The sequence below is a fragment of the Rhinolophus ferrumequinum genome, chromosome X (assembly GCF_004115265.2).
Source record: "Rhinolophus ferrumequinum isolate MPI-CBG mRhiFer1 chromosome X, mRhiFer1_v1.p, whole genome shotgun sequence".
Classification (NCBI taxonomy): domain Eukaryota; kingdom Metazoa; phylum Chordata; class Mammalia; order Chiroptera; family Rhinolophidae; genus Rhinolophus; species Rhinolophus ferrumequinum.
In genome coordinates, this window is record NC_046284.1 from 24,610,251 (window position 1) to 24,624,926 (window position 14,676).

Sequence of the window (14,676 nt, forward strand, 5' to 3'; positions counted from 1 at the left end):
TATATATATATATATATATATATACACATATACATAGTTTATTGGGGTGACAATTGTTAATAAAGTTACACAGGTTTCAGGTGTACAATTCTGTAATACATCGTCTATACATACCTCTCTTCCTCATTTTCTGCATTTCCCTATTTAAATTTATTTCCCCCTATTTCTGTACCTATTTTCTCCTTTCTCCTTTCTTACTTTCCTTCTTTCTCTTTCTTACTTTTTGTTTTTTCTCTTTGTCCTTCCCGTTCCTTATTACCTCCTTTCTCTTTTTCCTTCTGTTTCCTTTTCCCTTCAACATCATTTTCTAGCATAAAAATTTATATTTACAAAATGTTTAAATCAAGGATGTAGCCAATTTTCATTAGCTGTTGCACATCATAAACATTTTGTGTTCCGCCAATTCACTTCATTTACTTGTTTTAACTATGAGTATGCTAAGCACTCATTTCTATTACATAAGATCACATCGGTCAATTACACTTAATTTCCTATAGTGGTTCTGAGAATTTCAGTCCGATAGAGCTATGTTTTGCTTTAAAGTATGCAGTTGTTGATTCCTATGCTGCATACCACTGCCAACCTTTCCTGCCCCCTCATTAAAACTGCTGTGTTTTGACAAATTGGAGTCATTAGTATTTCAGCACTTTGAAATAGGTTTAATCATTCAGGTGGTGTTCTATGTTCAAACCTTTGTATTAACAAACTTCCCCTTTTCTTTTTCTTGTTAAATAGGAACCTGATATTTAAGCATCCTAGATTAGTGTTACAGGTGCACTTTCAGCCCACCCATGAGCATCTGTGCTCAGATTCCCATGTCTAATGCCAATGAGCATTAGGGGGACTAAAGAAGTTCATTTTATAGCTTTATTAGAATTGCTCCTTTTGTACCTAGGCACTTTTTCACATGGCCTTGGCTTAAAAGTCTGTGCTAGTTAACTCATATTCTGTTTCCTTTCTCAGGGTCATGAAGTCCTTCCTAAAAATAAAATGTGGAGGTGGGGGGGTTCTTACTGTGGTCTGGTCTTGCTAGCTATGAGTGGTGAAGCACAAAAACAAGGAGGAAGTAAAAAGGGGCTGTAGGGAATTGTGGTGTTTACGGTATGCAGGGAAATAATACCGGTGTCAAAGAATGAAATTAAAACATCACTATCTCGAGAAATAACTTTACAGAGGAAGGATAAGAAGAAGGGAGAGGAGGAGAGAAGGGGAAAGGAGAGGGGTTAAGGATGAGAGGAAGAGATAATGGAGATAAGGAGGATTCAAAGACAACTTCTACCTCTTGTTCCTCCTTAGAAAAAAATTCATTTCCAGTTTTATGAAGCTCAGGCCTCTCAGCAGTCCCTCACCAGCACAGTTTCCAGAGTCTTTAGAATCCTTGCTCTTTCCCTTCTAGACACATTTTAGCTTGTGGCTGCTGGACAAATGTCCCTCCTCCCATCCTGCTATTTTCATTCAACACTTCAAGTACAGGTCTGCCAAACACAGAGTTGGGCTGTACTATCACCCCCTTGTTTCCAACTCTATCTTCCCATTAAAGCAGATGAAGGTGGATTTAAGTTTTTTGTGCAGCAACAACACACAGCTGAATAATACTGAGTTTACAGTCCCTGAAAACCCTTAAATCTTTTTTGTACGTGTGTGTTGCTACTTAGACACATCTCATCCTTTGCTTGTGCATCTAGTTGTTTACAGACCCAAATGAAGACTTCACATTTATGTTCCATAGTTTGTGAACATTTAAAAATTATTTTTGATATATGTATTACTAAGCTTATTTCAGAGTTTGTAAAAATAACTCTCATCAATTTTGCAGTCAAGTAAATATCCTATTTTGTTTTGCTTTTATTCTGAAAATTAATTTTCAGAATGAAGGCACAGATAATTAAGATTTCAAGGGCATTTAGATTTTCAAACTTCATCTTTAAAATGTAAATGTCGTCAAATTTAACCTGTTGACAAATAATAAGTTTAAATTCTTCATTTTGCTGCCTGTTTCAGTTTTAGGTGGAAAAAATGGCATATGCATAGACTGTTCCCAGCCTCCTAAAATGGTGCTATGCTGCAAAAACCATAGTCCCTTGTTGCTGGGCAATGGACACCACCACAGATCAAACTCCCTTCATTTTTGCATTTATTTATCTAGTTTAATGTTGAGATAGTCACAAACAAACAAAGTATTTGTTACATATATGGAATGGTTAATGCACTTCAGGAAATGTTTAGATCTTACTTTGTGTTTATGTGTACTTTCTGTGTTTTTAACCTTGGAAGAGATACAAGTTATTTAGAACCAAAATTAAAATTATATTAAAGTATCTCAGTCTAATTATTACCTTGTGATAAACATAAGTCTTAAAAAAATCTCTCTGTTTTCCACTTGAATGATTTCTAGCAGGTGACATTAAGTTATAAGGTGATGGATTTATAAAATCATAGAATGATCTTCTCATTTTAAGGAAAAATTCAAGTTGTTGTTAGCTTCCATTTTGCTCCCTAAACTCTGAGGGAACACAAATTCAAATAAAACTTTCTCAACCTACAATGCATAATTAGTATATTTCCAGTTCTGTTCCATTTATGTCTAGTCCTTTATAAATGGTAAGAATACTATTCAAAAACATTTTTCAAACATATCATAAATTGTTATGTCCATTAGCAGTTATAATAGCTATATTATATACGGCATGTCAACATTCAGTCAAAGATACTATTGCCTCTGAACAGTGTGTTTAATGCAACTAATTGCTATATATTAAGCTAGCTAAGAAAATAAGCATTGGCCCCATGTACCTTAGCTCTATTTAACAGCATTGTTGTGAATGTAAATGAACAAAATGGATCTATGAGCACATTGGGGGAAAGGAACAATGGTGCCATACATAGACAATAAAAATAATAACAGTCATCAGATCTGACCTAATGTAAATTCGATGGCAGAACTAAAAGCAATTTCGCAAACCTTTCACAACTATCTTCTTCTTCTTTTTGTTTTATTGTTTTGTTTCCATGGCAATCCGTATTTGCATAAAAGATTCACCATTTGGATTAATTGCTCCATTAGTCCAACCTTTCTCTCTACCTCACTCTCCAAAAGCCCCCTATCAACTGTCTATTTAACCAAATACCCAAGTAAATTCAAATAAACAACTAGTTAGCTCAGTAAAAATGGTGAAAATACATTGAGACTTGACTATCTCAAGATGATTTTGAAGAAGTTGAACAGAAGTTAGCCTTTGAAATAATACTGTAGGTAACATGGCCAGTTTTGCAAACTAGGAATGGGTTTCTTCTGGTGCAATTGGCAACTTTAGAAAGGATAGGTTGGAAGTGCCAAAAGAAAGTCAACAGAAATAAGTGCTATAGGAAAAGTAGAAATTTTATGCTTATAGTGATTATGTTCTTTATTATATATAAAATTGCATTATATATGTATATATATACATATATACTACAAACTATACACACACTATGCACACACATTTCCTCTTGGCATTTTTTGTTTTATCTATTCAAACTGGTGTGTTTTTCTACTTGATACATAAATTTAGACAAAGAAACGTTGCAAAATTAGTATAAAAAAATTCCTAGATAATACTATTCTCTCAGCTTCCCTAAATTTTGACATTTTATTGTATTTCATATATGTGCGTATATATAATATATAAACATGTGTGTGTGGTGTGTGTATATATATATATATATATATATATGTTTATCTGAACCACTTAAGAGTAAGTTGAAAATATAATATCCACATCACCTCTAAATATTTAAGTGTGTATATCCTAACAATAAGGAACTCTCATTATGTTTTAAATCTGCCCTAAAATGTTACACTACTTAAAAAAAAAAATTATCATAATTTATTTGTTGTCACAGTAGAAAATACAGGGATGAAGAAAAAAGAACAGCATCGCCAATAATGGTCAACCACATAAAATATGACCACATGAACACTTTGCCTGTTCTCTTTGAAGTCTTTTTTATGTAACGTTTATGGGATACCATTTTATATATATATATATATATATACATTTATACACACATATATATGTAAAACACATCATAACATTTCTCAAATGCTTCATAAAAATCATTTTTTAAAAATCCAGTACATGGTAGCTCGTCTTTTAAAAGGAAAACTATTTACATTTTTTAGCTTAGGCTAAAAAAAAAAGCAGTGGGAGTTTTGCTTCTCACTCTTTCTGCCACAGTTTACAGATTCAATGGTTTTCATCTTCATAATATCTCTATTCTTTCCTGTTTAAATTTTCATTCACTTATTTTCTCAAAATTGCTAACTCCTTTCTAGGTAACAGGTTCTGAACTATGATAACACAGGTTTTGGAATCAGTTGAACTAGATTTAACTTGCAGCTCTACTTCTCACTAAGTTGTGTGACCTTGGGCAAATTTCTTAACCTTTCTGAACCTCCAGTTCTCATGTATAAGAAAGGGATACTAATAGCAACATACAGCTATTAAAGCAGAGCCTGACTCACATTCAACAAATATCTTCGCCGCTGCTGCCGCCGCCGCCGCCGCCGCCGCCGCCGCCGCCGCTGCCGCCGCCGCCGCCGCCGCCGCCGCCGCCGCCGCCGCCGCGGCTGCTGCTGCTGTATTACATAAGCACCCCCACAGGAGTGTTGTGATGGTAAGTGTAACAATGTATGGAAAAATGCTTAACATGGTGCCTGGCAAATAGTAAATGCTTAACATGGTGCCTGGCGTATAGTATTGATTATTTAGTGTTATTTCTGCATTAGGCGTAGGGGATACACACGTGAGTAAATCACCCTCTCTACACTTGGAGAACTAACAATCTAGTACTAACAGCTGCCAGAATAATCCAACCATATTTCAAAGTTCAGTTCAAATGTGACCTTATCCACAAGGCTTTCACTGATCCCCTCAGCTGGAAAGAATATTGAGAATATTACCCTTTACTAAACTTCCATGACCATTTTTTTCTGCACTTTTCTTATCAAACTTTAGCACATTGTACTTTTGTTTTTGTTTACATGTCTTTGCTTCATTTCTAGACTTTTAGTTACTACAAGGGCAGTGAATATATTTTATTAAACTTTTAGCTGCCAACACACATGCAAAGGTTTTGCACTCTTGTCCTTCCTTCCTTCCTTCCTTCCTTCCTTCCTTCCTTCCTTCCTTCCTTCCTTCCTCCCTCCCTCTCTCCCTCCCTCCTTTCCTCCCTCCCTCCTATCCTTCCTTCCTTCTTTTCTTCCTTTCATCTTTCACCCATCTTATACCACTAAATATTTGAGGGTTCCTTGTTTATAGTGGGCACTCAATAAATGTTGGCTATGAATAAGCATTGGACTTAACTATCTGAAATTCAAGAAACCATACGTTATTAAGTCTGTCTCATATATTTTCAAAAGTATAAAATTTAAATTACTTCTTGAAGTCATAAGAACAAATTTCCACTTCATTCTGAGTTTGTGCTAAGTTCCACTTGGTAACTTTTTGGCACCATCTCACAGCTATTTCAAGTGGGATTCTTTCGTGGGGTACATATTTTTAAAATATTGTCATGCTGTGCCCAGGATAGTCACAGAACTTACACAGCAAGTGCTCTTTGGTGAAGTACAGAGTTATTAATAATGACAAGTCATTTGGATACTTTAATTAGTGTCCAGCACTATTTCCATTAGTTAATATATATTTTTAACATCATAGTGCCTAACGACAATTGTAGTGTAGATTTCCTTGGCACTGCAATTTCCCCATTGAATTATGCCTTCTTAAGTTTCTGGAGATCTTTTTAAAAATACTTAAGAAAAAATCTTCTGTAAGTAAATGTCACATAGTTAATTAAAAAGATCTTTAATGGTAAGTGGCCAAACCTTTTCCTCTACTCCTTTCTAAACATATAAAAGTCTTTCCGTAATCTTTCTCCTACACACCTTCCCTTCCTCCCCCACTTGCTCACTTGATTCTGAATAAAGGGGTTTCGGGAAAGGAGATTTGATAGGACAAAGAATCTCTTCAGTCATTGCACAACCAATCCCAGACACGACTAAATGACATCCAAAAATTCAGTTGCCAAAGTTTGCAGCAAAGTTCAGCTCTGTATCTTTAGTAATGGTAAAGTTATAAGAAAATATCTTCTTATATTCAAGCATTAGAAAATATATTTACCCATATACTTAGTAAAAATATTCATTGATCAATATGTGGAGCTTTTTCTGTTTTGTTCACTGATGTATCCTCATAACTAGAAAGCATAGTAGGTGTGCAACAAATATTTTTAGTAAATGCACAAATGAATAAATCTCATAAGATACTATAGTACCTAAGCACTATGACTACTAAGACTATTTTTCAGTTGTTTTCAATGCAGAGGTACCAAATAACTTTTCTAGTTTTTATTAGGTGAATCCCATCCAGTGCTTATACTAATTTCCTATATCAATTTTGAGTATTTCAGAGAATTCAGATGAATATCAGATGAAATTATTTTCTGTGTTTGCATTTACTGCATCTAATTTGGATTTTCTACTTCCTACATGATATCTCCCACTCTCAACTGTCCTTCTCCCAACCCCATTAGAAGTTATGTGCTTGTGGATGGCCGGTTAGTTTAGTTGGTTAGAGTGTGGTGCTAACAACACCAAGGTTGCCAGTATGATCCCTGCATGGGCCACTGTGAGCTGTGCCCTCCTTAAAAATAAATAAATAAAACTAAGAAAAGTTATCTGCTTGTACACCTTGGAGTCTAAGACAGACCCTGATTTGAAAATTACCGGGCCTCTGAAAAGGCCTTTTCATGTATCTGTATTTAATATGTATAATTCTAATTGCAAACAATTTGGTTTTTTGTTTTCTATTGAAACAGAAACCTGAACTACTAGGAGTCTGAATTAGAGGGACAGGTGGACTGTCAGCTCAAAAAGTGGCCTCTGAGCCCTGTCACTAAGGATCTGTGCCCAGGATAGCATAATGTCAGGGAGCATTAGGAGATAGAGGTCATTTTTCTGCTTGGTTAGAAGTCCTCCCTTTGGACCTAGATCATGACCTAGCCTTTCAATTTTGCACAAATAAGAGATTTTACTAAAAAGTGCTGTGGGGGCACATATGGCCAGTAATGATCTGGCTGCTGCCCATGTCTCTAATCTCCTTTCCGACCACTCTCCACACACCTTGTGCTGCCATACTTTGTACTTCTTTGTCCTGAATTCCAGAAAAGTGAATTATGTGGCAGAATGTCAGGGAGGCATCAGGTGGGTGAGGCAGATGTTTTGGAGTAGGAAGCTTTACAGGTGCCCTCGTCATGCCTAATGATGCTTGAGTCTCGGGAACTTGAATGAAGAACTTCCTAAGTCCTACCAATCAGAATTAACTTTTTCCTTTCTATGTTCCCATAATGCTTTGTTTGATACTCTGTCTTTCAAACCTTACCATGCTTTGCATTATATTATACTTAACTGTGAACATGGATGTATCTTCCATTAGATCATAATCTTGAAGCAGAGTTTATTTTCTCATCTAGTTTATCACTTTCTACAATATTTTAGATATATTCAAGCTGAATGCATATTTTTTAATTGTTCAAAAAGAAAGATGATGCCATGGGACCCAAGAGAGTATCCATTTGAGTTCTATTTAAATTTTCCCGTCCCCATCACTGTCCTGTCTCCACCTGCACCATCATCACCCGTCTAAATCCCAGATATCACTGTAAAGAGACATTGAAAAAAACCAAAAACATGGTTAGGCTGAGGCTAACAGAGAGGTCTATATTCAGGTTTAACTCACAGTTATTGAATACTCATTTGACTGATGAGGAGACGGAGATTCATAACATTCAGTGACTTGCCAAATGTCACACGATTACACAGCTAGTAAGTGGCTATGCCAGGACTGAAATTTAAGTCCTCCGACACAAAGTCAAAATCTCTTTCCACAAACACCAAAACATTTAGATAAACTCTTTTCACTCTCTACTTTATAATTCTAAAACACCTAGTTTCTGCTTGACCAGAAACGTATTCTCTGTACCCTCAATCTGGAAGAAGCTAAATATTCTGAACACACGAGGCTCATTTTAGGTACATATTTGTTTCCATGTTTATGTATCTATGCCTTCATTTATATTATGTTTTTTTGGTGTGTTTATATATTTATGTATTCAGATATTTAGTGTACTTATATATTTATATGTGTGTGTGTGTTTATTTTTTATTTAGGCGTTAATGTGTTTCCTTATCTTACCTTTAGGGCTATAAAGCATTTACTCCCAATGCTCTTAGAGGAGAGCACATTAGTTAATTATACATTAATTTCCTATAGTGTTTCTGAGGATTTCAGCTTAAAATAGGGTTGAATTTTGATTAAAAGACCCCAATTCATGAGCTTCTGGGGGAGAATACAGAGAGAGAGCAGCTGTGTGTAGAACCAAATTGCTGAGCTTCGGAAACAACTTGAAGTTAACAGAAGTCTCAGCTATGAGAGCAGGAAAAAAAAAAAAAAAAACCCTACCTAAGCTTTAAAAAGAATGAGAAAAATGATGACATCAAGCTTAGGAGCAAGCAAGAAGTACAGTGATGCTGTAGAGGAACCAGGGACCTCAGAGATTTCAAGAGATTTAGCTGGCCTGGAGGAGCAGCAGGCAGAACCCAGAAAAAGAAAAAGGGCCAACATGAAGAAGCTGATGTTTTCCACCCTGAAAGTGATACAGGACCATATGGACATTTTGAAAAGCACACAGGAAAAGCTTGTCAAAGACTACAGGACACCAATGAATGAGGTCACAGGACTGAAAGAAACCCTGAGAGAGGAAAATTACCGAATAAATATCATGGAAGAGAGAATCAGTACAAATGAGGACGAAATTGAGCTTCAGTTTCAAAAGATAAGAAATTTAAGCAAACAGCTCTTCACAGTACCAAAAAAGGGGATGGATCTTAAAAACACATCAAGGAGGTGAAATATTCGTGTATCTTGTATCCCTGAAGGTGCAGAAAATGAGAGTAATCTTGAAACCATTATTAAGGAAATTATTGAAAAAATGTTCCAGAGCTAAACATAGATCTCAATTTACATAGTGAGAGAATTTGCAGATTCCCCTCTCAAATATACCCCTCAAGCTGAAAGTCCCAGCCCGATAATTGTACAGTTCTTAACCTGGAAAGAAAAAGAAATCATCTTGCAAGCTGCTCAGAAGAAAAACAAGTGATTTTCAACACGGCAAAGATAGGGCTGACACCTGACTTACGCCTTGCCGTGGAAGAGAGACAAAGTTGGAGCAAGATCTACTACCAGCTGAAGCCCCAAGTGAACCATCCACTAAGCTATCTTTCCTATCTGAATATGAGAGAAGAATCTTTGACAATTAAGATGACTTCAAGGCATTTGTCAGCAAAACTCTGAAACTACTGGCTTTACTGCAAACAGGTGCACCCCAGGGAAAGGGCATTCCTGGAGATGTGACCAAATTGACTTACAAAGCCCAGTTCATTGCTAGACTGTAGATCTTAGTTTTATGGTTAATTGCATTTTTGCCAGGTTAAGTAGTTAAATACTAAGTAAAAATAGAATTTTGACCTAGTTGTTATTAAGTGCGTGTATATCTATATCTTTCTATCTATCTATCTATCTATCTATCTATCTATCTATCTATCTACCTACTGTCTATTATCTGTCTGTCTGTCTATTAATGCATCCATCCTGCATGAAAAGGGAAGAAGAGAAAAGTGAAAGAGAAAATGAGAAGGTATGAGGGAGGGATAAATGGGAGACAGGATATGAGTACAGCAAGATGATAATTAAGGGTCAGTTGTAAAGTCAGACATTGGAATATGATAGATAAAATAAGAAAAAAATAATTTTATTGTGAATCTGAAAGCAATAAAAAATATGAAATTAACAGACTTGTTCAAATAAAGAAATTCTTCTCCCACCCTCTGTCAAGGGTACTTAAATCTTGTAGAAAATCTCCCTATATCCTTGAGCACAAAACAAGTAGAACTCAAAGAGATGCATGTATTTTGAAATGATTTCCTATAAACCCATAATTTTAGAAACAGATTGTAAACAGTGGGTGATGTTGCAATCATGTTTGTAAATTGCTAATTTGTGTTGTTCTTGCAGTTTCGATAACTCCATTTAACTTTCATTATATAATGGGTTAATCATACAATAAATTGGAATAAAATAACACAATTGTTCACTTCTATACTTTCCTTTAGACAAGTGATTAAATGTTCCTGAATGATATTCCCTTCTCACCAACCCATGAAAATGCCTACAATTTGGATACACTGAAGGCAAGATAGACTCACAGAAAGAAGGCTTTCCTGACACAGACACTTTAAAGTATCCTGCCTGTGTCAGACCTAAACTGCTAAAAAGAGCCACTCTCCCTGCCCACCCCAGGCAGTAGGGCTGAGCCCATCACTTTTCTTCTGGGGCTATCAACTTTATCTAACACAGGAAAAAAGGGACACTGAAATACTTGGCCATGTTAGATTGGAACACGACAAAACCTCATTTTCTCTATCCACCCATTAACCTCAAGTTAAATTCACCTAGGTAATCTCAGTCTTGGTTTGCTTTGTGACAGGCAGGCCTTTATGCTTATGGCTCATAATGCCTTATGGCTCACAATGAGTATTTTGATTAAATAAGTTTCAGTTTGGTTCATCACTTGTATTTGATTTATTCTAGGAATCTTCCTTTCACAGTCCTGAAAATACCCTCAGTTATAGCTTCTGCAAGTGACTTAGTGCCCCAACCTGAACCTTTAATAATTGAAATGCCTGACAAAGAATAAATGGAAATCCAAGCTCTGTGGGTGGGCTCTAGCTTCCCTTTCCACCTTTAACATAAAGTACTTCTCACCACCAAAGCTCCAACTTCCACCAGTTCTTTCTGTTGGAAGCTAATCTGTCTGATTGGGCCTCTTTACTGTCCCAGAACAGTTTGTCTAGTCCCACCTTAGTTCCTTACTTGTCTGTTCCACATACCCTCTCCACTGCAGAAGAGGATGATGGCTGAAACTTATTAGGGAGTAGGGAAGGGTACTAAAACGTATTAATTAGCAAACTTTGACTGCACCAAATGTTGTAGAGATCTGACACAGTCTTTAGGTGGCTTACCACAGCATTGAAAACGGGGGTGGGGTGGGGTGGAGTAGACAATGCTCATCACTCTCTTGAGAGTGTAAGAAAATTATCAGGATCCTTGGTAGTTCCTGTTTACCAGTGAGAATCACTATCTTGAAATATAAAACTGGAAGAAAGTGGTTTGCTAGTAAATGTTTAACAAACAGCTCCCTGGGGGAGCGGGAGAAACTGATTTATAGCATTTACTTATTCACTAGTGTAAATTTTGTGTTCATGGCCAATTTTAGACTACCAATGTGATATTACTGATGCTAAGTTGAGATAAGATGACACATTCATCTCTCCTGAACCACTGCTAGCCAGCTCCAGCATATCACTGGGAAGAGGCCAGATTTGTCCTGTGCATCTCCTGGCTTGACTATAAGACAGATTTAGCTTTAAAAAAAATCTCATCATCCTACACTGGACTCTGTTATAGAGAAAGGTTCACCAGACCACCCTGTGCACGTACATGGCCCTTTGTGCCTCACCTCCTTTGAGCTCCACCTTCTTGAAGTGTTTCTTGCGCTCCTCTGGCCCCCACTACAGCTTTTATAAGACAGTTGCTCTTTTTTTTCTCTCTAGGCTGAGAGTCTTTGGAGCTTAGAAACCCTGTCTTACAAATCACATTAGTCCTACCCTTACCATACTCTCCACTTCAATATGAATAGCATGTACTCAATAAAATTTTGTGTTTAACATTTGTCTCATAATCCAGAATAGTTGATTCTGAAGCTTTTGCAGGAGGAACCCTCTTCTAGCACCCATGCTCAAGGAGTGAAAGTGAGAAGGGGTATAGCTCAGGAATATTTTGTGGTATCACCACTTTCCAGGATAATGAGGGTGGGAGCTCCTATACCAGCCAACTCCTGTCCATCTCACCAGTTTAAAAGGATGGAGAGTCAGGGGAATAAGAGTAGTCATTCTCAAAACGTTCCTTGAAAGAGGAGTTGTTTAATATCAGCCAACTTTAGAGTAATAAACCAGGAGAAACTCAGGCTCCTTGGAGTGTGTGTGTGTGTGTGTGTGTGTGTGTGTGTGTGTGTGTGTGTAATATTGTGGCTGCTCACTTATGGGTCGTGAAAGAATTCACAAGTCAGATAGAAATACAGAAAGAAGATTAATTAAAGTAAGAGGAGGGTCGGCTTGGCAGAGTCTGCTGAAAACTACTGCATCGAGTCTTTGTTTCGTCTCAAGTTTTATATTTTCTAACCAGCATGTAAATTGCTTCAGCTTGTAATGGAACTTTCTATTGATTTCGACTTGGTCCCTTGGGGTGAGGGAAGGTGCAGTTAAGCTGGTTATCAAAACCTTTGCATATGTTATGTAGATTTAAGGGAACCCTGAGCGGATCCCATACAGATGCAAAACCTATCCGAAGTCACAGGGCCTGTATTGGGCTGAAGTAAACAGAACCATTGAAACTGGTATGCATAGTAAATGTATAAACAGAATCATTAACATTTGGCGGAAAGAAAGCAAAGAAAGCTTTCAAAAAAATCCCAAGCTAAATTACACTTGTTAAATCAAATTATACCAGAGATCCAAATCTCAAAATAGAAGATTTATTGCCACCATTACAATCCCCCTGTCTTAATATGTAAGATTCGGAGTCACAGAGCCATAGGCCTGCTGGATTTCTGATGGGGGAAGGCCAGCGGAGCCAACATAAAGAACTCCATCTCAATTATGACACAGCCCCAGACCCTGTTGGCCTCTACCACCATCTTTATAATATTGGGCCACTCAAGTTTTCTCTAAAGAGGTTGGCCACAGAATGTTTTTCCATTTGCAGGCAGGCTGCAAAGTTTAAGACCCACAGAGGTAGCCTAGCGATGGAGGCTCTAGTATCTCAATTGCCAGCCGCAATTTGAATGAGGGGCTTCTATGAAGCTTGAATAATAAGTCCCTTCAAGATTCCAGTGTCCCAGAGCAAAAGGTAAGAGTGAGTGGTATTCTCACCCACACAGTCCCAGGACCTTTATTAGGCTTCCATGGCGAGTTAGTGGGGCTTCTTGGCTCTAGATTCAGGCTGCTGTTCAAAGAACACAAGCCTCAGCTCAAAGACTTACAGAGAGCAGGGGACGCTATCATTACCTTTTTTCTACATTATTCATGCATTTGTTTCTTTTCTATTTCACTAACTACTTTCACATCTGTTTGGGTTTATTTTTTTTGTTTATTTGTTTTTTAGTTGTATCATTCCAAGCACATATTCAATGCTGAGACAGCGTAGGGTAGTAGTTAAGAATATTAGACTGCATTTCACAATATATACAAATATTGAATCATTGTGTTGTAACCTGAAACTAATATAATGTTGTATGCCAATTATACCTCAATCCAAAAAAGAATGATAGAGCTACAAAGTTGTTCAGTTAAGAAGTTGTTCAGTTACTCAAGACAAACAAATGAGAAACAAAAACTCATAGACACAGACAATAGTTTAGAGGTTACCAGAGGGTAAGGGGGTGGGGAGTGGGAGATGAGGGTAAGGGGGATCAAATATATAGTGATGGAAGGAGAATTGACTCTGGGTGGTGAACACACAATGGGATTTATAGGTGATGTAATACAGAATTGTATACCTGAAATCTATGTAATTTTATTAACAATTGTCACCCCAATAAATTTTTAAAAAAAGAAGTTGTTCAGTTACTTTGCATAAAAAGTTTCAGAAATCTATATAGGACCCTTTTTAGAGATATAGTAAAATCAATAATGTGGTTTCAGTTAAAAAAACAAAAACAAAAACAAAACATAGGACTGTATATACAGACTACCTGGATGTGAATCCTAGCTGTGCCACTTCCTGGCTGTGTAGACATCAGGCAATTTGCTTAATGGCTTTACATTTCAGTTTCCACATTTGAAAAACAGGGCTGATAATGATAGTCATTACATAGGGTTGTTATGGGGACACAATGAGTTAATATTTATAGTGCTTGGTACTATCATAGTGATTTCTATATACCTGTTTTGAAAATTTGCATATATATTCTCACCCTGACAGATAATGACTCTCACTACTGTGTTCCAAAAAGCTAACACATCTGGCCAATTTTACCTCCTAAATGTTTCTGGAACACTTGCTGCCCCCTCCTTCTCTTCTTTCACAGCCCTCGTTTAGACCCACAGCAACAGTAACCTGCTTGCAATTCTCCACTCCTTGCCACCGGTCTGGCCTATTGAAATCCTCTGACTCTCATGGCACCTCCTTCTCTGGGTAGATCCCACTCCTCACTCTCTACCAGTGTTTATCCTTAGACTACAAACTCCTTAACAGCAGAAACTGCCATTCTCTCTAAATTGTCAGCATCTACAACAATGCCTGGCGCAACGAAAATACTCAGCATTTATAGAATTAATGGATGCTTGCTGTGTCCCAGGCACTACATAGTGGTTTACAGGGGGATTTTCATTCAATCCTACCCAAAACTCTGCCTGATAGTGAGTACAATTATTATCCTCATTTTACAAATAAGAAAACTGCAGCTTAGAGAGGCTAAATAATTGCTGCCCCCAAACACAGATTTATAGTAATATTGCTA